At 44.0% G+C, this 27138-nt stretch overlaps 1 pseudogene; it reads right to left on the bottom strand.

Annotated features, from left to right (window-relative positions):
* LOC100083302 overlaps positions 1-24718 on the bottom strand; it is a 38116-nt pseudogene extending 13398 nt beyond the window's left edge.
* Positions 24719-27138: the final 2420 nt, after the last annotated feature.

Genomic DNA, 27138 nt, shown 5'->3' on the forward strand with positions numbered 1-27138 from the left:
TCCTACCAAATTAATATGATGCTCAACTTTCCTTTTTAGAATGTACAAGCATACATTTCCCACAGAAGTCTATTCTAAAAGCTGTCTTTTTACCTGTCAAGACTGATAGTTGTTCTAGTTCCTTGGCAGCGGAGGTTCCCAGAGCTACACTGTGAATGGTGGCTCCACTCTCTTTCACCTCCTCAAAACAAGAATTAATAGTTGAGTCTTCCCCATCTGTCAGCTACACGATTTCAGAGCCATCAGTTGTCTGGAAATTGCGTTTCAATTCCTGAAATCATACATTTACTCAATCAATCAATGGTATTTATTGAGCACTTATTATGTGCAGAGCACTGTACTAAACACTTGGGAGAGTACAGTACAGAAGAGTTGGTAGACATGTTCCTTGCATGCCTAGTTTAGTTACTGTTTAGTGTGTTTATCTGGAGATTTGAAATTGCAGAATTGTAAGTGACTAACTGCTGTAGGAAAACACGTTTCACCTGAAATGCAGCTTGGATTCCACTGCAGATTGCTGTTCCTCCTCCAGCTGCTGCAAGTAAATTTTTGATGAGTTGATTCCGTTCAGCCTCGCCGACGATTTGGATTAGTGGGTTTTGGAGAGTGGCACTACTCTCAAATATGACCATCCCCACCCAAGAACCGTCTTCAATAGTTTGCAGCAGGAAGAACTGGGCTGCCTGATTCATTCGATTCAGAAGATCTTTGTTCTGAGAGAAGAAGAGCACAAATTAAACTTCCAAGTGTGCCAAGCATAGTAACCGTGGCTGTAGAATTGAAAATTTGGTATTCCTGCTAAAGTGCATAAGTACTGGGAGTAGTAAATTCATGAAACATTTTTGAGAATGGAAAATTCACCCCCCCCCCAGACAGAATCAACCTTTTAGCTGGAGTTTTTGATGCATTTGTCCATAATAGTTCAAAATGAAAGATCATATTGCTACAAAGTTACTGGCTGCTTTAGGCACTGCAAACCCCATGGAATTAAGGGATATGGGTCAGTTCCAAGGCCACTGCAGGAATCTGTTTAAGGAGAGGTTGGCTTTGTTGGAGAATAACTGGCCAAACCCTACCCTGTGGAGCAGTTGTCCCTGAATGCAGGATTAAAAACATTATGCTGATATCACGGTATTCATTTAGTTTGGAAAAGTCTATGAAATGCTTAGCTTGATTCATCCTAGAGGTCAGGATTGTTGTTCTTCTAGTGTATTCTAGTGAAGTAGGGCCTGCCTGAGGAAGGTCAGGAAAAAGACACTACAAACTGATACTGATTTACACATGTGTAGTTACCATCAGCTCTGAAACACTCAATCACATCTCCCCTTCCTACTTTACCTTGCTGATCTAATGGAACTCATTCCGATCCTTTAATGCCAACTTTCTTACTTTTCCTCAGTCTCACCCATCTCTTAGCTGACCCCTTGCCCCACATAATAATAATAATAATAACATCTGTTAATTGCTTACTATATGCCACTGTTTTAAGCACCGGGGTGGATACAAATAAATCGGGTTGGACACAGTCCCTGTCCCACCTGAGGTTTACTGATGATGGAACTGAGGCACAGAGAAGTAAAATGTCTTGCCCAAGGTTACATAGACCACAAGTGGCGGAGCTGGGATAAGAACCGATGACCTTCTTACTCCTGGGCCCATGCATCATCCACTATCCCATGACATTCTCCCTCTGGCCTAGTAGAATTCTCTCCCCTTAACTATTGGGTAGGCTTTCACTCTCTCCACCATCAGAGTCCTACTAAAATCACATCTCCATTGAGAGGCCTTCATTCCTTCATTCAGTCACATTTACTAAGCACCTGTTGTGTGCAAAGCATTCATTCAATTGCATCTGTTGAGCACTTACTGTGTGCAGAGTACTGTATTAAGCACTTGGGAGAGTACACAATACAACAATACCCAAACACGTTCCCTGCCTAAAATGAGGCAGGAGGAGATAGACATTAATACAAATAAATCTATTACAGATTTGTACACAAGTGCTGTTGTATGGGTAGGGGGATGAATAAAGGGAGCAAATCATGCTCTTTCCACTAGACCACTCTGCTTCTTGTTCTGGGGCTAATACCACCTCAAGGAACTGGGTTTCCTGAGATTTGAGGTTCCCCTCATCTGAGTTTATGAGGAAGAAGCCACAGCGTCTTGTCATGGAGAGTGGAAAGAGAGCCAGGACCTTCTCGTTTCATCCTGATCTGTCCCCAGGGCCAGCCTAAAGCCAGGGTGACCTTCAATGCAGGTACTGGAGAGGACTGAGGCTTCACAACACACTTTTAAGGGTATGATGGCGGGGAGGGGGGAAAGAAGCGGGTCTTAAGGGGAAGCTGTTCATGCCACATGTGGCTGAGACAAGGCTCCTATAGGTCATTTTTCCAGCCCCCATGGATCCTGACTAAAAATTTGGCTTGGGTAGTCTTACAATCAATCAATTAATCATACTTATCGAGCACTTACTGTGTGCTGAGCACTGTACTAAGAGTTGAGAACAATATAACAGAGTTGGTAGTCAAGATACCTGCCCACAGCACACTTACAGACTAGAGGGGGAGGCAGACATCGTTATGAATAAATGAATTACAGGTAGGTACATAAGTGCTATGGAGCTGAGAGGGGGTGAATAAAGGGAGCGTGCTTACCGCCAGGCTTCCAGACTTATCAAGCACCAGACAGACTCTTCTGAGGACAGACTTCAGCAAGGAAAAGACAGGTTTTGGTGGTGGGCCAGCCATGGGTTTGCCGTTCTTAAAGTCAGCTGAATCCCGGATGACATCCCAAGTGCTTCTGTGTCCGCACATTCTGTTTTGTTGGTTTGGAGCTTCCGCGTTATGCTTTTGCGCTGTACAGAACTCAGTCACCTGGAAGAGCCAATCCATTGTGAGAAATGGTTAAAGTTATCCTAGCCAAAATTATTACTGGCAAAACCTGGCCGATAATCCAATGATGGAAAGCCAAAGTTTTAAATAACCCTCTTCACAAGTACTGTATTAAGCACTGAGTCATTAAAGTGCCTTTGTTTTTTAGTTAGAGAGAAGTTGTGTTTCACCCTGTCACACTCAGCCAGCTTTCGGGTGACTTACGTTTCTAGGTCTGCCATTGTTTCAGGTTGTCCTGGTCCACCTATATTAGCAGTTTTGCTTCCACCCCTATGTGGGCAAGGCTGTGGCAGATACTGTCCCCGTGAACCGAATGCTCAACAGTATCAACAGCACATGGCACTGTTCTGTCCTGGTACCTGGGGTTGGGAGACCTCGGACTGGATGAGCCGAAGATTGGGTGACCAGCTACACTGTGGTCACTGTGCTGCCAGTGCACAGGTGAGAACTGAGCCCTGGGCCCCGTTTGTACATCTCTTGGGGTTTCTCAATGTTCACGTGTGGTGACCGAGGCCTTGGTTTTTCTGGTGCCTCGGGTCTCCTTGTCTAGCTCAAGACTGGGAGTGGGTCTGGGGAGCCTGCAAGTGATCCTGCATGGATCAGGTCTAAGGTAGGCCCTTTTTTGTGGAACCTGAGGGAGTCCCTGCAAAATCGATAATGAGAATAGTGGTATTTAAGCACTTATTGTGCACCAAGCGCTGTACTAAGCAGTGGGGTGATACAAGATAATCAGCTCATACAGTGTTCCTGTCTGACAGGGACCTCTCAGTTTAAGTAGGAGGGGAAACAGGTATCGAATCTCTACCTTACAGGTGAGGAAACTGAAATTAAGTGGCTTCCCTATGGTCATAAGGTGGGTAAGATTACATCCCAGATCCTAAATTGCCCAGCCCGGCGGTCAAGGCCAGGATTAGCTCAGGGCAGATAGGGCCTTAGACTCCAGAACAGGAAGTTGAACCTTCGTGGGGCTGTCACAACAGACTCTCTGCCACTTGGCAAATTAGTGACTGAAACAGAGGGGTAATAATGAATGGGGAAGGGAAGTGTAGCCTCATTCACACTCCTCTCCAAAGTCTAGATGGCACAACTCTGATCCTCTTCAAAAGAATCTGCCTCAGCTATTTGATTCTAAATCTCTCAATCCGAAACAAAATATCCAGCATTTTAGAAACAAAGTCGACTGAGGGATTATTCCCCCTACCTCTCACTGCTTCATGCTGGCATAACACAGCTGAGCCTGAGAAGCAGTATGTTCTAGTAATAATAATGATGAAGATGATGGTATGTGCCAAGCACTGTTTTAAGCGCTGGGGGAGATACAAAGTAATTAGGTTGTCCCACGTGGGGCTCACAGTCTTAATCCCATTTTCCAGATGAAGTAACTGAGGCACAGAGAAGTGAAGTGATTTGCCCAAAGTCACACAGCTGACAAGTTGGGATTAGAACCCATGACCTCTGGCTCCCAAGCCTGAGCTCTTACTCCTGAGCCACACTCCTTCTCTAGTATATAGAGCATCGGCCTGGGAGTCAGAAGGACCTGGGTTCTAATCCCAGCTCTGCCACTTGTCTGCCGTGTGACCTTCGACAAGTCACAACTTCTCTGTGCCTCAGTTCCTTTATCTGTAAAATGGAGATTAAGGCTGTGAGCTCCATGTGGGACAGGGACTGTGTCCAACTTGATTGGCTTGTTTCTACCCCGGTGCTTAGTACAGTCTTGGCAAACAGTAAATATCATTAATAAAAATAAAAAACTCCTCCACTGAGGCACTGCTGCGGTGGCAGGTTCTGTGCCCCCTCTGCTCCCAGACATGCCCCGGTTGGCAGTGTCCGGGCCCTGTCTCCAGTGTCAGCCTAGTCTCTGTTTAGTTCTGGGTCAATCACTCTCCTCACTCCTCTTTCCCCTCTCCTTCCCCACCTCACTTAAATGACAGTGGTTCCTCTCCTTTCTCTGGTTGTATTTCTAATGACCAATGGAAGACTTTGAATAATGATGCGCTTTATTAAATGGTTACTGTTTGCCCAGCATTATCTTAGAAGCTAGGGTAGATGCAAATAATTAGATCAGACTCAGTCCCTGACCCACAACTGGATCACAGCCAGATTAAAGGTGAGGACAAGCATTTAATCTCCATTTAATCCCCATTTCACAGATAAGGAAACCAAAATCCAGAGAGGTTACAGAGTAGTAGCAGCATTGTGGCTCAGCGGAAAGGGCCCCGGCTTGGGAGTCAGAGATCATGGGTTCTAATCCCACCTCTGCCACTTGTCAGCTGCGTGACTTTGGGCAAGTCACTTAACTTTGCTGTGCCTCAGTTATCTCATCTGCAAAATGGGGATTAAGACCGCGAGCCCCACGTGGGACAACCTGATGACCTCGTATTCCCCCCAGTGCTTAGAACAGTGCTTGGCACATAGTAAGTGCTTAACAAATACCATCATCATTATTATTAGTAGTAGTAATAGTCTTTAGTAGGCACATACTGAGGGCAGAGCATCGTCTTACACAATGGAAGACCCCTTCACCTCTCCGCAGCTTAACCCTCTTTTCCCCCCATTTCCCTCTGCTCCTCCCCCTCTCCCTTGCCATCCCCTCAGCACTGTACTCGTCTGCTCAACTGTATATATTTGCATTACCCTATTTATTTTGTTAATTTTGTTAATGAAATGTGCATCGCCTTGATTCTATTTAGTTGCCATTGTTTTTACGAGATAGTCTTCCCCTTGACTCTATTCATTGCCATTGCTCTCGTCTGTCCGTCTCCCCCAATTAGACCGTAAGCCCGTCAAACGGCAGGGACCGTCTCTATCTGTTGCCGACTTGTTCATTCCAAGCGCTTAGTACAGTGCTCTGCACATAGTAAGCGCTCAATAAATACTATTGAATGAAAGTACACTGGTAGGAATTAGTGTCCCTATCCTTTGAGGTGCTCATATCTAATTTCCTAGCTCAAGGTCGTACAGGCAGTGAATGGTAGTGGTGGGCTTAAAACTGATTCTCCTGACTCCTAGTTCCATAATTTTTCCACTAGGCCACTCTGCAGTTGTCTAATTTATAAGCAGAGTCCATTTAATAATGATAGTATTTGTTAAGTTCTTACTATCTGCCAATACACTGGCCGCTGGGGTAGGTTCAAGATGATCAGGTTGGACACCATCCTTGTTCCACATGGGGTTCACGGTCTAAATAGGAGGGGGTAGGATTTAATCCCCATTTTCCAGATGAGACAGAAAGTGACTTGCCCAAGATCACACAGTAGACGAGTGCCAGAGCCAAGATTAGGACCCAAGTCCTCTGACTTCCAGGCCTGTGCTCTTTCCACTAGGCAACGCTGCTTCCACCAATCCTTACTGTGAAAACTTTGAGAGAGCAGATGTGGAAATGGAAAAATAGACTTGGCAGAAACAACAAGCTGAAGAACTAATTAACAACCCAAGGTCACTCACGCCAGAAGTTGTGAATGTATGCTCTCAATGAATGCCATTTTTGCAGTCTCGAATTGCGATCTTCATTAACCTGAGATGAGATAACCATGAAATAGTAATGATTATAATGATGGTGTTTGTTAAGCGCTTTCTTTGTGCCAGGCACCGTACTAAGCACTGGGTCGGGTATGAGCAAATCAATTCGGATGCAGTCCCTGTCCCTTGTGGGGCTCGCAGTTTCAATCTCCATTTTACAAAAGAGGCAACGAGGCATCTCGTCCGCTCAACTGACTATATCTTCATCACCCTATTTATTTTGTTTAATGAGATGTACATCACCCTGATTCTATTTAGTTGCCATTATTTTTATGAGATGTTCTTCCCCGTGACTCTATTTATTGCCACTGTTCTTGTCTGCCGGTCTCCCCCGATTAGACCGTAAGCCCGTCAAAGGGCAGGGACTGTCTCTATCTGTTGCCGATTTGTACATTCCAAGCGCTTAGTACAGTGCTCCGCACATAGTAAGCGCTCAATAAATACCATTGAATGAGTGAATGAATAAGGAAAGGTGAGGCGACTTGCCCAAGGTCACACAGCAAACAAGTGGCGGAGCTGGGATTACAACCCATGACCTTCTGACTTCCGGGCCTGTCCTCTATCGACTGTGGCACACTGCTTCTCTAACACCTCAATCATAGCCAAAAAGAGATTGCTAAAAATCTGACCACTGTGGAACTCCAAAGTACAGTGCAATTAATTGAAAATGTGAGATTGGATGAGATTCCCAGCGCTCTCACTCTCACTTCTTGCTTTCCCCGTAGCAGGAGCAACCTCCCTCCAAACAGCTGGGCCATTATCACAGTCCATTCATCAGGATACTTACAGATTCAAAACTCTGCATATACATTAGGGATGTCGCTATGGTTTGAAATTCTGCTGGTATGAACTCGCAACCTTTTTCAAACAATCCAGTCTGATCTGTTTTGCAAGGCTTTATTATACAGCTGCCTCTCTGACACTTTTGTATGACAAATTCACCTTCAGTTTCTGATGAACACCTGAAAATATATTCGTTTCCTTTAGGATTTAAGTACTTAAAATGTGACAAACTCAAAATGCTTTGTTTGTAAAATCAACTGTTCTGCTGTAAGCTCATTTTGGACAGGGAATATGTCTACCAACTCTGGATTGTACTCTCCAAAGCACTTAGTACAGTGCTCTGCACACAGTGCTCTATAAATATGACTAGTTGATAAATCAAGCATGTCCCTTTCAAACAATAACATCTATAATTTATCAGTCGATCAATCAGTGGTATTTATTGTGCCCGTACTGTGTGCAGAGCACTGTACTAAGCACTTGGGAGAGTACAATATAATACTATAACAGACACATTCCATTCACAACTTCAAGATAGCTGTCGAGAATGGTGTTTTTAATTAAGCTCCAAGCCCATGTTTATTGTCACTCCACCCTTTTTATCCCTTTTTGGTTCCTGACTGCCCTTGGCATGTCACCCGGTCTTTTACAGTAAGCCAGACTTGTTGGTAATAAGGTTTTACTCCTGGCAGTGACCAGCCTGTGGTATTTCTAAGCTTAGACTTCCCATTTTCTAGGTTTGTTTGCACTTGAGGACATTTTGTTTACTTTGCACTTAGACTTTATGAACTGGAATATTCTCCTTCCTCATTATCATCATCATCAACATCATTCAAAAATCTTGGCTTGGTTGGCAATCAAACAAAATTACCACTCTCAACTGGTTTGGGCTTTTAGGAAGCACTGACCTATCTTTTACTTTGTTTGTTCACAATTTGTCTTTACCTGGCCCCCGTGTGGAATCTGATTACACTGAGAGGACACAAGAAGATAAGCATATTTGCTGAGCTCAATCACTCAGTCAATCAATCAGTGGTGTTTACTGAGCCTTTAAAATGTGCAGAGCACTTCCTCAACAGCTCCTATTGCATGCTCTTCCTTTTGCATGCACTAGGACAGTGCTCTAGGACAGAGTTCACCCAAACAAGAACAAGATTTTCTGCCAGTCTGAGCCCAGAAAATCTAAACGCAATCATCACTGACAAAGAGGTGATGACTGTGACCAAATTCTGCTGTTTAGGGAGCAGTGAAGTGTCCAGTGACTCAAGGTTTGACAAGGATTCAGAAAACCGAATACAGAAGGCAAATAGTTTTTTGGAAAGGCTGGCAGGCTGAGAGTGGCACCACCACACATCTTCATTCAGACTAAACTGAAATTATTGGGTCCAAATTTACCGTGAAATCTCAACCTACCTATGATATCATAATAATAATAAAACAGTAATAACACTTGTGGTATTTTTAAGCTCTCACTCTGTGCCAAGCACTGTACTAAGCAAAGCAGCATGTACAAGAAAATCAGGTGGATAACAGTCTTTGTTTTTCATAGGGCTCATTTGAAGAGGGATGGAGAGCAGGGCGAAAAGTGAGACAGAGGGATGTCAACTAACTTTTCCAAGGTCTCACAGCAGGCAAGGGGCAGAGCCAATATTAGATTGTAGGTATCCTGACTCCCAGGCTTGGGCACTTTACCCTAGGCTGTGCTTCACCTCTGTTTTGGTTGGGGAAGATACAAATGAAGCAGTGTGGCCTAGTGAACAGAGCATGGGAGTCAGAGGACCTGCAGACAATCTAATATTTGCTCCGCCACTTGCCTGCTTTGAGACTTTGGCCAAGTCATTTAACTTCTCCGTGCCTCATTTCCCTCGTCAGCATAATGGGGATTCAATACCTGCTCTCCCTCCTATTTTGACTATGAGGCCCATGAATCTAGACTCTGAAAAGAATTGTAGGGCAAGGTTCTGATAATGCTAATGATAAAAGAAATAACTGTGGTATTTGTTAAGCACTAACTTTGTGCCAATTTCTGTACTAAGCACTGGAGTACAAGATAATCAAGTCAGACACAGCCTCTGTCCCACATGGAGTTCACAGTCTAAGCAGGGTAGCCTAGTAGAAAGAGAGGAACCTGGGAGTCAGAGAACATGGGTTCTGATGCTACCTCTGACACTTGTCCGCTCCGTGGCCTTGGTAAATCGCTTGACAACTCTGGGCCTCCAGTTTCCTCAGCTGTAAAATGGGGATTAGATCCTATTCCCTCCTACTTAGACGTGGGCTCCATGTTTGATGAGGACCGTGTCCAATCTGATTATATTGCATTTACTTTGCAATTAGTCCAGTGCTAGGCATATAAGAAGTGTTGAACAAATACATAAAAAAAATCAGGGCAGTGAGAGAGTAGGTATTATCATTCCCATTTTGCAGATGAGGTAATTGAGGCTCACAGAAGTAAAGTGCCCTGCCCAATGTCACACATCAGACAAGTGATGGAGCTGGGATTAGAACCAGGTCCTCCTAATTCCAGGCCCAGCCTCTTTACACTAGGCCACATTGCTTCCCTTATCTAAAGGAGAAAACATTTGAGGGAAGTTTCAAAATTAATGACCCAAAACAGAATGATTACAATTCGGGGCAACTGAAGTCAGAAAACTACTACTTTGTTGCTTGGATCTGTCCTTCCGAGACGTAGAAAGGCTGTTGTTCGTTGTATTCATCAAACACTCCCCCCGAAGTTGGGCCCGTTCACGGACAAACACGCAACCTGAGGGAGAATATTCGAAATGGGATTATTTTACATCGTTTAATTCACTTCTTCCCCAACCAGAGTTGGCCATTCTGCCCACTAGCCCTCCAATCGAGTGTAAGTTCCTTGTGGGCGGGAGGTGTGTATCATACTTCTTAGTTCCTTCCCCAGTGTTTATTTCAATGTTTTGCACTCAGCAGCCCCTCTAGAAATACTCCTCTTCCTACTCTACACTCAGCTCTCCCTCCACAGTTGAAAGTGATCCTGGGATGTGAGCAGGAGAAATTTTTGTTTCGTGATCAGAAATTCAAATTAGACCTAAAAGTTTTGCTATTTCATTTCTTAGGATTTATTTACATTAATGTCCATCTCCCCCTCTAGACTCTAAGCTCACTGTGAGCAGGGAACTTGTCTGCTAACTCTGTTGTTTTGCACTCTCCCAAGTGCTTAGTGCTGTGCTCTACACCCCGCACTCGATGAATATCACTGACCAATTGATTAACTCTTGTGATGCAAGGCTGATTTTTCCCAGTAGGGTGCGGGTGTGTGGGTATGAAAACATGTATCTACTATATTCAAATACAAAATATTCTTTTACTTTTTAAAAACCAGTCTTCACTGTACAAGCTGACGTGAATATCAGTGAGCTCAACATGAGATGTTGACATCTATCATAATGTATACGCTAACTGGGCCAGTGGGAGAAAGCTAATCTCTTCATCTTTCCTCTCAAATCACACCGTCCCCCAAAGTTTGCCACCATAAATGAAAATGCTACCATCCTCCCCATCCCTGGCGCTCACAACCCTGGCACCGCCCTCAATTTCTCATGCTCCTTCAACCTTGGTATCTAGTCGATAGGCAATTCCCTCTATTTTTACTTCAAAATATCTCCAGCATCCACTCCTTCCCCTCCATTCAAATCAGTCATTTGGTTTATGAGACATATTTATTTTGTTAATGATGTGTATATAGCTATGATTCTATTTATCTTAATGATATTTACACCAGACTACTTGTTTTGTTTTATTCTGTTTTGTTTTGCTGTCTCCCCTATTTAGACTTTGAGCCTGTTACTGGGCGGGGATTGTCGCTATCTGTTGCCGAATTGTACATTCCAAGGGCTTAGTACAGTGCCCTGCACATAGTAAGCGCTCAATAAATACGACTGAATGAATGAATGAAACGTATGTCGTATCTTGCCTAGAATGAAGATTCAACCTCTTCACGGATCTCCCTGCCTCCAGTCTCGTCTCACACCGGCCCACGTTTCACTCTGCTGACTGGATTATTTTTCTAAAACACTGTTCTGCATATGCCTTATTTAAGGAAGTCAATCAGCTCTCTCTTTCCTACTTAACCACTCCTACTATCCATCCCAGCTCATGTTCTCCTGCCTTTCCAAACTAACCTTCTCACTGTGCCTAATCTTTGCTTGTCCTGCTACAAACCCCTTGCCCACACGGGAGGCCAGGCAGGAAGATTAGAGGACATGATGCCTAATTTTAATATGTTAACTGATCAGGTTACAGGCTTAAAAGAAGGGAGTTGGAAGTAATGAGGATTTTGACTAGTTATGGATTTCAAGTATATAAAAGCCCAATAATAATAATTGTGACATTTGTTAAGCACTTACTATGTGCCAAACCCTGTACTAAGCGTGGGGGTGGATACAAGCATATCGGGTTGGTACACGATCCCTGACCCAAGGTGGGCTCTCAGTCTCGATCCCCATTTTACAGATGAGGCCCAGAGAAGTAAAGTAACCTGCCCAAGGTCACACAGGAGACAAGTGGTGGAGCCGGGATTAGAACCCGTGACCTTCTGACTCCCAGGCCCCTGCTCTAAGCCCTACTCCATGCTGCTTCTCGGTGTCATTAGTGGGTCAGCTCCTGGGCGCGCTCCCAGCATTCTGTCTCCAACGAAAGCAACAGAAAGCTCAGAGCATCTGTGTTATAATTGCTCTCCCAAAAGCCCACCTTAATGCTCACAGATATTCCTTCAGTTTCCCCTAAACCTACCCCAGAAACCCAAAGTGGGCTGCTTGTCTGTGCAAAACCCTCTTGACCCTACTTATTAGCTGTTAATATTAATAATACTGCCCTCATTTTATTTAGTGCTTTTATCACCAAAGTACCTTCCGACGGTTTATATCAATTTTGTCCTCCCAAAACCCTGTAAGGGAGGGAAAGGTAGATATCACTGATGAAAAAAGAGATGAAAATATTGAGTCATAGAGTGGTTAAATGATCTGTCCACGGACACACCGCAGATAAGTGGCGGAGCCGGGATCAGAACACGTGTCCTCCTTCCAGGACTCTGCTCTTTCCAGTTCTGCCATACTTGAGTGGGTAGTTTGGGAATTCATTATGCATCGGGGGAAAAGCCCAACTCTGTGGGACAACCCAAAAGTTTTGCCCTTGTATGGTCTGCTCTCAAAGGATTGGTAAGATTTCCTCAACAGCAGCGGTTTCAGTACGGAAAAAGACAGTACCAGCTAAAAGAAGTGAAAAGTCAGAAAATATTGCCCACCACAAAGAAGCAGAGAGGCCTAGTGGATAGAGCCTGGTAGTCAGAAGGTACTGGGTTCTAACCCCGGCTCCACCCCTTGTCTGCTGTGTGACCCTGGGCAAGTCACTTCACTTCTCAGTACCACAGTTACCTCATTGTAAAATGGGAATGAAGACTGTGAGCCCCATGCGGGACAGGGACTGAGTCTGACCTAATTTGCTGGTTATCCACCCCAGTGCTTAGTACGATGCCTAGCACAGAGTAAGCCCTTAACAAATACCACAATTATTATCGTTATTACTCTGTTCTACTTAGAGTACCAGAAAATAGTCACCGTACTGGTACAGGACTATGTGGAAACGGGCTCTTTCTAAATCCTGGCATCAGTGTGCGTCTTGTATCAGATCAATCTTATCTGAGTTAAAGTGGCCACTAAATTAGTGTAGTACCACACCACAGCCTCCTGAGATGTTTGAAATAATCTATGGAAGACACGGCTCTTTTTTTTCCCCATGCTATTTAAGTGCTTACTATGTGTCAGGCACTGTACTAAGCACTGGGGTAGATACACATGGCATAGTGGATAGAGCATGAGCCTGGGAGTCAGAAGGTCATGGGTTCTAATCCCGGCTCTGCCACCAGTATGCTGCATAACCTTGGGCAAGTCACTTTACTTCTCTGTGCCGCAGTTACCTCATCTGTAAAATGGGGATTGAGACTGTGAGCCCCACATGGGACAAGGATGTGTCCAACCCAATTTACTCATATCCACTTAGTGCGGTGCCTGGCATATAGTAAGAGCTTAATAAATACCACAATTATTATTATTATTATTGTTATAATATATGGCAATTGGGATGGACAGAATTGCAGCTCACAGTCTTAATCCCTATTGTACAGGTGAAGTAACTGTGGCACAAAAAAGTTACCCAACGTCACGCAACAGAGAAGCGGCAGAGCCAGGATTAGGATCCAGGTCCTCTGACTCCTAAGTCTGTTCTCTTTCCACTAGGCTACTCTGCCTTTTGGGTCAATAGGATGAAAAATTCCCCAGGCTGGGTGTGGTGATGACTGTGGATGGGAAGAACCAAAAGGAATTTGGATCTCTTTCACCGGGAGCGGGGTATAATTCCTATCTTGAGACACCTAAGTCCTAATTCACTGCAGGTGGTAATTTTTTTCTCTCTCTCCATACTCTAGGATGAAAAGGAAGAATTATTTGAGGTAATTTGGTTTTAGGTGTTCATGATGAGAGCAGCGTGGCTTAGTGGAAAAAGCCCGGGTTTGGGGGTCAGAGGTTGTGGGTTCTAATCCCTGCTCCCCCACGTGTCAAGTGTGTGACTTTGGGCAAGTCACTTAATTTCTCTGTGCCTCAGTTACCTCATCTGTAACATGGGGATTAAGACTGTGAGTTCCACGTGGGACAAGCTGATTACCTTGTAACTACCCCAGCAACTTAGAACAGTGCTTGGCACATAGCAAGTGCTTAACAAATATCATCATCATCATAATTTTAGTTTAAACCCAGGTTTTTGGGGAATCTGGAGCAGCACAGGCTTCAGTCTACATCAGATTAAGGCTAATCCTTTCCTGCCTTAACTCTGCCCTCTCCTCCGCCAGGCAAAACTTCTTCTCCTCCCTCATCGACACCCATGCCCGTCACCCCCGCCGACTGTTCCGGACCTTTAACTCTCTCCTTAGGGCCCCTGTTCCTCCCCCTCCCCCATCTCTCACCCCCAATGATCTGGCCACCTATTTCCTCACGAAAATCAACACGATCAGGTCTGAGCTCCCCAAAGTCACCCTTCCGCCTCTCCCCTCCCCCCCACCAACCCTCTCTCCTACTTTCCCATCCTTCCCTGCAGTATCCTCAGAGGAGATCTCCTCCCTCCTCGCAAGTGCCACCCCCTCCACCTGCGCCTCGGACCCCATTCCCTCTCACCTTATTAAAACCGTCGCCCCTGCCCTCCTCCCTTCCTTAACTTCTATTTTTAACCACTCAATCTCCAAGGGCTCCTTCCCCTCTGCCTTCAAACATGCCCACGTCTCCCCCATCCTAAAAAAACCCGCTCTCGACCCCACTTCCCCCTCCAGTTATCGCCCTATCTCCCTACTACCCTTCCTTTCCAAGCTCCTAGAACGAGTCATCTACACTCGCTGCCTAGAATTCCTCAACTCCCATTTTCTCCTGGACCCCCTCCGATCTGGCTTCCGTCCCCTCCACTCTACTGAGACTGCTCTCTCTGAGGTCACCCGTGACCTCCTTCTTGCCAAATCCAATGGCTCCTACTCCATTCTGATCCTCCTTGACCTCTCTGCTGCCTTTGACACTGTCGACCATCCCCTCCTCCTCCATACCTTATCTCACCTTGGCTTCACGGACTCCGTCCTCTCCCGGTTCTCCTCTCACCTCTCTGGCCGGTCATTCTCGGCCTCCTTCGTTGGCGCCTCCTCCCCCTCCCATCCTTTAACCGTTGGAGTTCCTCAAGGGTCAGTTCTTGGCCCTCTTCTGTTCTCCATTTACACTCACTCCCTCGGTGAACTCATCCGCTCTCACGGCTTCGACTACCGTCTCTACGCAGATGACACGCAGATCTACATCTCCGCCCCTGTCCTCTCCCCCTCCCTTCGGGCTCGCATCTCCTCCCGCCTCCGGGACGTTTCCACCTGGATGTCGGCCCGCCACCTAAAACTCAACATGAGCGAGACTGAGCTCCTCATCTTCCCTCCCGAACCAGGTCCTCTCCCAGACTTCCCTATCACCGTGGATGGCACGACCGTCCTTCCCGTCTCTCGGGCCCGCGATCTCGGTGTCGTCCTCGACTCGTCTCTCTCATTCACCCCACACATCCTATCCGTTACCGAGACCTGCCGGTTTCACCTCTACAATATCGCCAAGATCCGCCCTTTCCTCTCCACCCAAACGGCTACCTTACTATGACGGGCTCTCGTTATATCCCGGCTAGACTACTGTGTCAGCCTTCTCTCTGACCTCCCTTCCTCCTCTCTCGCCCCACTCCGGTCTATTCTTCACTCCGCTGCCCGGCTCATCTTCCCGCAGAAACGATCTGGGCATGTCACTCCCCTTCTTAAACACCTCCAGTGGTTGCCTATCGACCTCCGCTCCAAATAAAAACTCCTCACTCTAGGCTTCGAGGCTCTACGTCACCTTCCCCCTTCCTACCTCTCCTCCCTTCTCTCTTTCCACCGCCCACCCCGCACGCTCCGCTCCTCCGCCGCCCACCTCCTTGCCGTCCCTCGGTCTCACCCATCCCGCCGTCGACCCCCGGGCCACGTCCTCCTGCGGTCCCGGAACGCCCTCCCTCCTCACCTCCGCCAAACTGATTCCCTTCCCCTCTTCAAAACCCTACTTAAAACTCACCTCCTCCAAGAGGCCTCCCACACTGAGCTCCCCTTCTCCCTCTACTCCCTCTACCGCCCCCCCTTCACCTCTCCGCAGCTAAACCCTCTTTTCCCCCTTTCCCTCTGCTCCTCCCCCTCTCCCTTCCCATCCCCTCGGCACTGTACTCGTCCGCTCAACTGTATATATTTTCATTACCCTATTTATTTTGTTAATGAAATGTACATCGCCTTGATTCTATTTAGTCGCCATTGTTTTTACGAGATGTTCTTCCCCTCGACTCTATTTATCGCCATCGTTCTCGTCTGTCCATCTCCCCCGATTAGACTGTGAGCCCGTCAAACGGCAGGGACCGTCTCTATCTGTTGCCGACTTGTTCATTCCAAGCGCTTAGTACAGTGCTCTGCACATAGTAAGCGCTCAATAAATACTATTGAATATTGAATAATTTCTAGGTGATTAGTGTGCTAATCCATTCTAAAATTCTGCAGAAGTTGCTGATAATTATTTTGAGAACCTGTCCCCAAGCATTCTGTTTTGTAATGAAGGAATTAATTAAGTAATTAATATCCCTCCCTATTTATGTTCAGAATTACTTCTTGCTCTTGTTTGTGGATGCAATTTAATCGTGGCCTCTAGGGTTTATACAGCTCACCTGAGTGGAATTTCTAGGCCCATGCCTTCCTTTGATTCCCCGAAACAGAGGACGGTTGGGATGAGTATTGATCTATAGGCATATAGCAACGCAGGCCTGATTTTTTTCCAAAGTCCCCTCTGTATTCCACTAGTTGCCACTGTAAGTATTTGTAGCATTGTTCCTTGACTTTTCCTGCTTCTAATACTATTCACACTGGTTAAAATCTGTGTCTAGCTGTCACAATAGGCAATTAACTTGTTTATCATTTTAGAGCTAAAATGATAAATAATAAATCAACATGGGAGGCACTTTGGCCTAGAGGAAAGATCATGGGCCTTGGAGTTAGAGAACTTGGGTTCTAATACCAGATTTACAACTTGTGTGACCCTGGGCCTGTCACTTAACCTCTCTGTGCTCCAGTTACCACATCTGTTAAATGGGGATTAAGTCGTCCTCCCCCTGATTTAAACGGTGGGACAGAAACTGTGTCCAACCGGATTACTTTGTATCTACCCCATTGCTTAGTTCACTGTTTTGCATACAGTTCTTAATAAATACTATTACTGCTTGAAACAGTGCTTGGCAAATAGTAAACCTTACCTACCATTAAAAAAACACACTATATGAATAGCAGAGTAAATCTGTTGATAGAGAAGCATCATCAACATTAAAATATTTTGTGTAATTATGTGGGGGTTAGCAAGTAGCTGTACCTAGTGGTCCATACTCTTTCAGCAGGTCTCCTGTCAGGACCTTCGGGGTGAAGTGAATATATTCTCCGGGATCTCTGCACTTTCTTATCTGCTTGGTGTATGGTACATCTCCGTAGACTGGGGAGGGCTCTGCAACTATAACATCAGCCTAAAAATTTTAAAGTGTTTGCTACGCCAAGCGGCAGAAACTGAATCAATCGGTCGATACCATGGAATCATATTATACGCAGAGGACTGTACTAAGCGCTTAGGATAGTACAATACTCCACAGACATGTTCCCTACCCACAAGGAGTTTACATTCTACAAGAGTATGGCAAGAGTTCCTTTTAATATAGGGTCTGCAAGTAGGCAAACCTTCGATTGTAAGAAAACTAGATGCACTACAGAACCTTTTGTCATACATATGTTACAGATGGATCTTAAAAAATACATTTGCAAATTATTGAAATTAACCTGATTTTTTTCCTGGATTAAAATGACCTGTACATTAACCCTTCAAAAAACCTTACCCTAGATAACACCTAGAAGTGCATCCAGGCACTGAATTTTCCTCAAGTGTTCCTTCTCTGGGCGTGTTTATCATGGACCAAATTTGGTATTTAACAAATCAAGGGCATCCTAAGTGTATATGAAAAAGTTGTACTCTTGTTTGAATGTGGCTCATACTATTTGCTTTCACTTGATAATCCTTAATATGATCCAGCCCACTACATTCAGCTCACTTTATCAGCCATCCCCTGACTTTAGATAATGTCTTTGGCTAGCTGGAGGTGAAATATCTTATCTCAGTGCCTAGTCCACAATGCCTAAGGTTTCTTATTATACATACAAGTACAAATTCATTAACCTGCATTTTTTATCGTGACTAAAGTGGTATGTTTCGTTTCCCAATGTTTTGTTTCTGAGATTTGCCCAAGCTAGTGGGGTATTCCAGTTGCATTGTTTCTAGGTTTTCTCTTTACACAAATAATAATAATTATGGATTTGTTAAACACTATGTGCCAGGCACTGTACTAAATGTTGAGGTGAATACAAGCAAATAGGGTTGGGGACAATCCCTGTCCCAAGTGAAACTCATAGCCTTAATCCCCATTTTAAAGATGAGGTAACTGAGGCACAAAGAAGTGAAGTGACTTCCCCAAGGTCACACAACATACAAGTGGTGGAGCTGAGATTAGAACCCATTACCTACTGAGTCCCAGGCCTATGCTCTATCTACTACTCTAGGCTGCTTCTCAAATGGAGAAACAACTTGAATTTATCCTTAGTTTTGTAAAATTTTCAAAGCACCATTATACTGACAAAGAAAACAAGCATCAATTGGAAATAGTGACCATAAAATCATTATAAAAATTCATAATTTTGATATAATTTTTGTGTTACAGAAAACCTTATTAATTTTTCTACTGTTCTATCACTGTCCCAAAATACTTATGGATCAGTCAATCTATCAGTGTTTTTTATTGGGTGCTTACTATGTTCAGACCACTGTACTAAACGCTTGGGAAAGTTACAATAAAACAGAACTGGCAGTCATGTTCCCTGCCTGTAACGAGGTTACATTCTACGAAATGAACTAAATCTAGCTGCCTGTTGAAGAGGATTCCCTTGGTGCATCACTTAAATGTTGACAGTCACTACAGGTATTGAAGAAAGAATTTGGCATATTTCCCAATATGCACAATGAAATTAGACTTTTGTAACTAAAAAGGATATATGATTTCATACTCTTTGTAGAGGGTAGACAAATTTTAAACCGATAAATATTTGAAATACTCTAAAGTGATCCAATTTCCCTGGAAAAAAAGGGTAGTTTATTTTAAATGGTATTTTTTGGATGCTCGCTATATGACAGGCACCAAACTAAGTGCTGGGGTAGATACAAGCTAATCAGATGGTCACAGTCTATGTCCCACATGGGACTCGTAGCCTTCAATTCCATTTTACAGATGAGGTAAATGAGATCCAGAGAAGTGAAGTGACTTGCCCAAGGTCCCACAACAGACAAGTCACAGAACTGGGATTAAAACCCAGGTCCTTCTGACTCCCAGGCCTGTGCTCTCTCCACTAGGCCAAACTGTTTCTCTTGTTCTCTATTCAAAAAATATAGTCAGAAACTTCATTCTCTAAAGGGAACTGGATGAATCTACCGTTTTGTAGGATTCACGTTTTGAGGTTGAATACTCAGGTTTATCCCGCCAGGTATTGGGAATTAAAATGGTCACACTTTTGAAGTAAAACATTTTTTTTGTAACTGCAAAGAGGTAGATAGACGCTCCGGTCATCATGTCCTGGTATGGAAAGAAAAATGAAATGATTTGAAATGAATGGAAGAAAGGATTTAACTTCTTAATTAGGAAAACGTATCATTCTTGTGAATTAAGGAGTCAAACCCTAAAAGTTAAACCCTTTTTCCCCACTGATTTATTTCCCCTTGTGCCGGCCTTCCTTCCTATGTCTTTTGGGAACTGAGCCAAGCCATAGGCTCCTTGCTGGCAGTGATCATGTTGTCTACACAGCAGCTACCTGAACACACCTCTTCATCCCCAAGGTAACTGATCAATCCAGAGTATTTACTGATGACCGGTTGGGTGCACAATACTTATAAATACTGGGCAGAATGCAGTAGAATTAAATTGGACCCTTATCCTCACAGACTTTGCGATCAGGCTGGGGAAATAGATCCTATCATAAATGACAGCTAAGAGGAAGCAGTTAAAGGGGATAAGTGTGTGAGGTAGTGCTTAAGTAACAGGGTACTTAAGTGGTATACAAATATGCTGCAGGAGATGGTGTTTGCATGATGCAAAAGTGCTGAAGTGGTAGGTGGGGAATAAAAAGTGGATTGATAAGAGATTAATCAGGGGAGTGATGTGATTTAAGTTCGTTATAGGCAGGGAACGTGTCTGCTAATTCTATCGTACTCTCTTCAGTGCTCAGTACAGTGTTCTGCACGTAACACTCAATAAATATGTACGATTTATTGTTTGTGTGACAACAGAAGGGCTTTGAACATGATGAAGGTGGGGAGGAAGTTCCGGGGAGGGGAGTTCCAGGGGTGAGTTTCTTCTGGATCGCTGCCAATCTGGCCTAGGAATGGATGAAACAGGCCATGGTGGTGATCCAGAACGTGGTGATAGAGCGACACAGGGACAACAGGTGGTCAAGGGAGTAGAGACTGGTGGAGGGGGCAGAGATGAGGATGGGAAATAGGAATGAGTGACAGTCATTCTTTAATTTATTCAATCATATTTAAGGAGCACTTACTCTGTGCAGAGCCCTGTATTAAATGCTTGGGAGAGTACAATACAATAAGCAGACACATTCCCTGCTCACAACGAGGTTACGCTCTGGAAGAGGAGAGGCAGACATGTAAAGATATAGATATGTACATGAATGCTTTGGGGATGGGAGTGTGAATGAACAAAGGGAACAAGTCAGAGACACAAAGAAGGGAGTGGGAGAAGAGGAAAAGGAGGCTTAGTCAGGGAAGACCTCTTAGAGGAGATGTGCTTTCAATAAAGCTTTGAAGGAGGGGAGAGTGGATGGATTAAACCTGGATTAAATGTTTGTAAGGGCTGTGTAAGGTCTCCAGCCCAACTTGTAACATTTCTAGATGGATACCTGTAGGGCAGTTCAGGTAACATTTTTTTTTATGGTGTTTATTAACTTGTGGGTATGCGGCTCTCTAACGATAGTAAGATCCTAGTTAGGACTTAAATATATGAAATAGCCGACTGAATTAATTAATGTATTTTTTTTAAACTGCTTAACTGAAACTCAAGGATGAACTCTCCCCTGGGAGTATTTCTGAAGAAACTCATCGTTTTGACTTACACGCTCTTTAATGACTGGAACCTGCCCAACTAAACATAATGAATGTTAATGTAATCGTGATGAATCCTCATTTTTGTGAGCCAAAGTTATTTAATAGCTCCTTTAAATTAAGGGGATTATGTAACTATTCCAAAATGAAACTTGGATGTCCAATACAAATGGGTCCACAAGATATAGAAAATTCCCAGGGACTTTACTTAAAGACTTTAATACTTTCAGCAGTAGTAGTGGTAGTAATAATAGTATTTACTAAGTGCTTAATGTGTACAGAGCACTGTACTAAGCACTGGGAGAAAATACACAGGAGGAAATTGGATGCAGTCCTTGTTCCTATTAGGTAGTGGAATCTAAAATTTTTATTTTTCTACAAGTCATCCAGTGCATGTTTCCTCACTCCTCAAGAACCTCCAGTGGTTGCCCATCCACCTCCACAGCGTGGCTCAGCGGAAAGTGCCCAGGCTTGGGAGTCAGAGGTCATGGGTTCGAATCCAGGCTCTGCCACTTGTCAGCTGTGTGACTGTGGGCAAGTCACTTCACTTCTCTGTGCCTCAGTGACCTCATCTGTAAAATGAGGATGAAGACTGTGAGCCTCACATGGGACAACCTGATTACCCTGTATCTACCCCAGCTCTGCATATAGTAAGCGCTTAACAAATACCAACATTATCAAACAGAAACTTCTTTCCATCTGTTTTAAAACACCCAATCACCTTACCCCCTCCTACCTTGTTGTTGCCTTATGCTGTCGAGTCGTGTCCTACCCATAGCGACGCCATAGACACGTCTCTCTCAGAATGCCCAACTTCCATCTGCAATCGTTCTGGTAGTGGATCCAAAGAGTTTTTTTGGTAAAAATACGGAAGTAGTTTACCATTACCTCCTTCAGTGCAGTGAACAAGTCTCTGCCCTCGACTCTCTCCCATGCCACTGCTGGCCAGCACAGGTAAGTTTTGATTACTATATCAGTATCCTTGTTGACCTCCCAACCTCCTGCCTCTCCCCACTCCAGTCCATATTTCACTCCATTGCCCAGATCATCTTTCAACCAAAACCTTCAGGACATCACCACCCTCCTCCTCAAAAATCAGTGGTTGTCTATCCATCTCCATATCAAAACACTACTACTATTATTATAAGGATGAGTTTATTGTAGAAGTATCTTCATTGCCTTCCACTTGCTAGCTACATCCAAGCTAGGAATGGAATGGACAGGCCTCTGCTTGACCTCCCTCCTGTAGTTGTGACTGCTAGAGTACTGGAAACTCTCCACGTGCGACCTTGAGACGGGCCTCCTACCTTACCTCCCTGATTTCCTACTACAACCCAACCGGCACCCTATGCTCCTCTAATTCCATCCTACTCACTGGCCTCAATCTCATCTCTCTCACCCACAACCTCTCTCCCACATCCTCTGTCAGTCTTGGAATGCCCTCCCTCATCATCTTCAACAGATGATCACTCTCCCCCCCTTCAAAGCCTTACTGTAGTAATATCTCCTCCAAGAGGCCTTCCCTGAGTACAATGCATTGCACCCAGTGGGAGTTCAATAAATACCATTCATTCAATTCCATTTATTAAATGCTTACTGTGTACAGAGCACTGTACTAAGTGCTTGGGAAAGTAAAATGTAACAATAAACAGCTACATCCTCTGCCCATAATAAGCACACAGTTTAGAGGTGGGGAAGACAGACTTCATTACAAATAAATAAAATTACAGATTTATACGTAAATGCCATGGGGCGGGTAGAGGGGGGAAGAGCAGAGGGAGCAAGTCATGACAATGGAGAAGGGTGTGGGAGATGAGGAAAAATGGGGCTTAGTCTGGGAAGGCCCCTTGGAGGAGATATGCCTTTGATAAGGCTTTGAACGAGGGGAGAAGGCGGGCGTTCAAGGCCAGAGTCAGGACGTGGGCCATAGGTCAGCGGTGAGTCAGATGAGATTGAGGCACAGAGAAAAGGTTTGCACTAGAGGGGAGAACTATATGGGTTGGGTTTTAGAAGGAGAGGAGTGAGGTGAGATAGGAGAGGGAGAGGTGATGGATTGCTTTAAAATTAGTGGCGAGGAGTTTTTGTTTGATACAGAGGTGGATTGGCAACGTGTAACCTTGTCTTTATCTTGATTCCTCTCTCTCTCATTCAATCCACATATTAAATCTGTCACCAAATCCTTTCTGTCTCGCCTTCACAACATCGCTTTAATCTGCCCTTTCCACTCCATCCAAAGTGTTACCACATTAATACGATCACTTAGCCTATCCCACATAGATTACTATATCAGCATCCTTGTTGACCTCCCAACCTCCTGCCTCTCCCCACTCCAGTCCATACTTCACTCCATTGCCCAGATCATCTTTGAAAAAATCTTCATTTTTTCTATAAAAGTATTCAGATAATTTAATTCAAAATACAAGACTTTAATTATGTCTTATTCCCATCAACTGCAGCCTTGCTCCATATGAGCTTCATCCAAATTTCTACAGAAATAGCTGAATAACAGAAACTTTTGGAGAACATACCTATAATAATTGTGGAGAAATCTGTGAAGATGTTACTAGGCACTAAACTCTGGGAGCAAGAGAATCAGGCCAAACATAATTTATCCCACATGGGGTTGACAGTCTATGGGGAAGGGAGAACTGATATTTAGTTTCTATTTTACAGATGAGGAAACTGAGAAATGGAGAAGTTATAACTTGTCCAAAGTCACCCAGAAGGCAAATGGCAGGAATTAGAACCCATAGATTAGAACCCAGATCCTCTGACTCCCTAGCCCTGTGCTCTTTCCACTACTTATTCATTCATTCAATAGTATTTATTGAGCGTTTACTATGTGCAGAGCACTGTATTAAGCGCTTGGAATGAACAAGTCAGCGCAGATAGAGACAGTCCCTGCCGTTTGACGGGCTTACGGTCTAATGGGGGGAGACGGACAGACAAGAACAATGGCGATAAATAGAGTCAAGGGGAAGAACATCTCGTAAAAACAATGGCAACTAAATAGAATCGAGGCGATGTGCATTTCATTTACAGAATAAATAGGGTAATGAAAATATATACAGTTGAGCAGACAAGTACGGTGCTGAGGGGATGGGAAGGGAGAGGGGGAGGAGCAGAGGGAGATGGGGAGAAAAGTGGGTTAAGCTGTGGAGAGGTGAAGGGGGGGCGGTAGAGGGAGTCGAGGGAGAAGGGGAGCTCAGTGTGGGAAGGCCTCTTGGAGGAGGTGAGTTTTAAGTAGGGTTTTGAAGAGGGGAAGAGAATCAGTTTGGCGGAGGTGAGGAGGGAGAGCGTTCCAGGACCGCGGGAGGACGTGGCCCAGGGGTCCATACTCCTTCTCAAAAAATGCAAAAAGGGTTTGGCTACATGACTGGAGGATGCATTCATAATAGTTTAGTAAGGATAAAATCTAGAGCTATATAGAGGGGAAAAGGTAGAAGGTACCAGAAGGGGAGAGTTATTAAAGGGAGGAAGGGGTATTAGTTGTGAGCAGAAATACACTAACCTGGAAGGATCTATAACAAATCCAAGGTGAAGAGATCTGCCTGTCTTGGAGAGCAGTTAGAGGTAGTAGTCAAAGATCTTTTGAGATTTGAAATCAACTGAAGAGTAATCATGTAGGTGCTCTCTTACCTTTATTTGTTGGACTATATTTACATCTTCGGGTATCTGGGGATTAATGGCAATGACACTTCCTTCAAAGCCATTGCTTTTCAGTTTGATCATTGAAGGTCTAACCCCTTGCAGCAGATATAGAGCAGGAATGAAAGAATTAATCTTAAATTACCACATCATTTCTTTTTTCATTCTACCTTTTGCAGAGAACTGTTGCTCTGGGAAGCAACTCTCTCTCTTTTCTCTCTATATACACTTGGGTATTATTTATCAGGGACTGTTACAGAACTTTGATTTCAGCTAAACAATAGCATCATTATAGTGCCCACTCCCAAAAAGGAAAGTGTTCTTAGCCTTGGAGCCCATGAAAATTTATGGTTGGGAAGTGCTTTGAAGAACTTCATTTTGCAGAGAGTGCAAAACATATCTTATGTGTTGACAAAAATCCTATCATTGCTAGATCTACATTTGTTTTGAAAGCTAGTGGTCATGGTTTTTTGTGTAGTTAATAAGTTAATAAAAAATATATCATAATGAAGTTGGACACATTCCCTGTCCTGCATGACCGTGAGACGGATATGAGATAGGGATTGGGTCCAACCTTATTATCATGTATCTACCTAAACACTTAGCACAGTGCATGACCCACAATGAGTACTGAACAAGTACCACAGTTTCTATGACAAAAATCAAAAATAGTGCCTTTAAAGTTAGCTCCTCACTTTGAAAATCTGATGACCTTTTAATGGTATTTTGTTTTTATAATAAAGGCATGGATGAGTCAGTAAATTTCCCACCAATTCCAAACGGGTGGAGTAAATAGCATCACGTCGGCGCGGTAGAATCCAAAATCCCCTGACAAGTTGGAGTAGCCAAGGATAGTAAATAAGGTAAAGTGCAGTAGGGGTCAATGCAAGGCAATTCATTCAGAGGAAAAAGCTTCCAGAAAAGATTAATCAATCATTGATATTTATTGAGGTTCTACTTTGTGCAGAGCACTGTAATTATGTACATATGAAAGTACAATCCAATGGAGGAATCACTGTCCACAAATACAAAACAGAATGTGATGGTATCGATCAATCATTCATTCATTCAATTGTATTTATATTGAGCACTAACTCTGTGCAGAGCAATGTACTAAGTGCTTGGGACAGTACAGTATAACAATAACAAGCAAATCCCTGTCCACAATGAGTTTATAGTCTAGTAGGGGAGACAGATGTTAATATAAATAAATTGCAGACATGTACATAAGTTCTATGGGGCTGGAGGTGGAGGGTGGTGAATGAAAGGAGACGCAGAGGGAGTGGGAGAAGAGGAAAGGCGGATCAGTCAGGGAATGCCTCTTGGGAGAGATATGCCTTCAATAAGGATTTGAAGGAGGGGAGAATACATTTCTGTTGGAACTGAGGGTGTTGCAGGCCAGAGGTCGTATGTGGCTGAAGGGTTTGGTGGCGAGATAGATGAGATCGAGATACAGTGAGAAGATTGGCATCAGAGGAGTGATGTGTGCAGGCTGGGTTGTAGTAGGAGAGTAGCAAAGTGAGGTAGGAGGGGGCAAGGTGATTGAATGCTTTAAAACCAATGCTGAGGGGTTTTTGTTAGATGAGGAGGTGGATGGGCAAACGCTGGAGTTTCTTGAGGGCTGGGGAAACATGTCCTAAGCATTTCTGTAGAAAAATGATCCAGAGAGCAGAGTAAAGTATGGACTGCAATGGAGACAGGAGGCAGGGAGGTCAGCAAGGAGGCGGATGCAGTAAACAAGGTGGGATCGGAAAAATGATTGTATTAACGTGGCAACAGTTTGGATGGAGAGGAAAGGGCAGATCTTAGCAATGTTGTGAATCAATCAATCAATCACTGGTATTTACTGAGCATTTACCATGTAAAGAGCACTGTATTAAGTGCTTGGGGAAGTTTAGTGCAATAGAGAATGAATGCATTGGCAGAATCGAAGGACGGTGGTAGGGGGGAGAGAAGAATCTGTGTACACTATATTTTCTCTCTGATGAGACTGAAAAAACATTTACAGTAAAAATTAACATAAGTAAAACTTTTGTTCTTTATTGAAAAACATTGAAAGAAACACTACTGATGCTGCATTTGTTCAACTTGAATGGTTGACTTTATTTGAGTTTAAACCAGTAGTAGATACACAACTTCCTCTGCCACTACAAACAGTGAGTCTGGCTTTACAGAAACGAATATGATTTTGAATATACATTTTCAGAAGTAATGAACACTTTTGTCCCAATATACCCAACACACGCTTAATGCTAATGATCCAACTATGGTGGTGATTGCATCACACAGGCCAAAGCCAAATAAGACACCTGTCTTTTATGAGAGTGAGGTATTTTTATGGCTCAATTGACCCAAATAATTGTCTCTGATCTCACTTTACCAGTTTAGACATAACATTAGAGAAGGATTTCTTCTTCATTTAGGTCTAAAGGGCAGAGGAACTCTAGGAACACGGGAGGATAATCAGTCATTCAATCGATCAGTGATATTTATTGAGCACTTAC

The sequence above is a fragment of the Ornithorhynchus anatinus genome, chromosome 4 (genome assembly GCF_004115215.2).
Source record: "Ornithorhynchus anatinus isolate Pmale09 chromosome 4, mOrnAna1.pri.v4, whole genome shotgun sequence".
Classification (NCBI taxonomy): Eukaryota; Metazoa; Chordata; class Mammalia; order Monotremata; family Ornithorhynchidae; genus Ornithorhynchus; species Ornithorhynchus anatinus.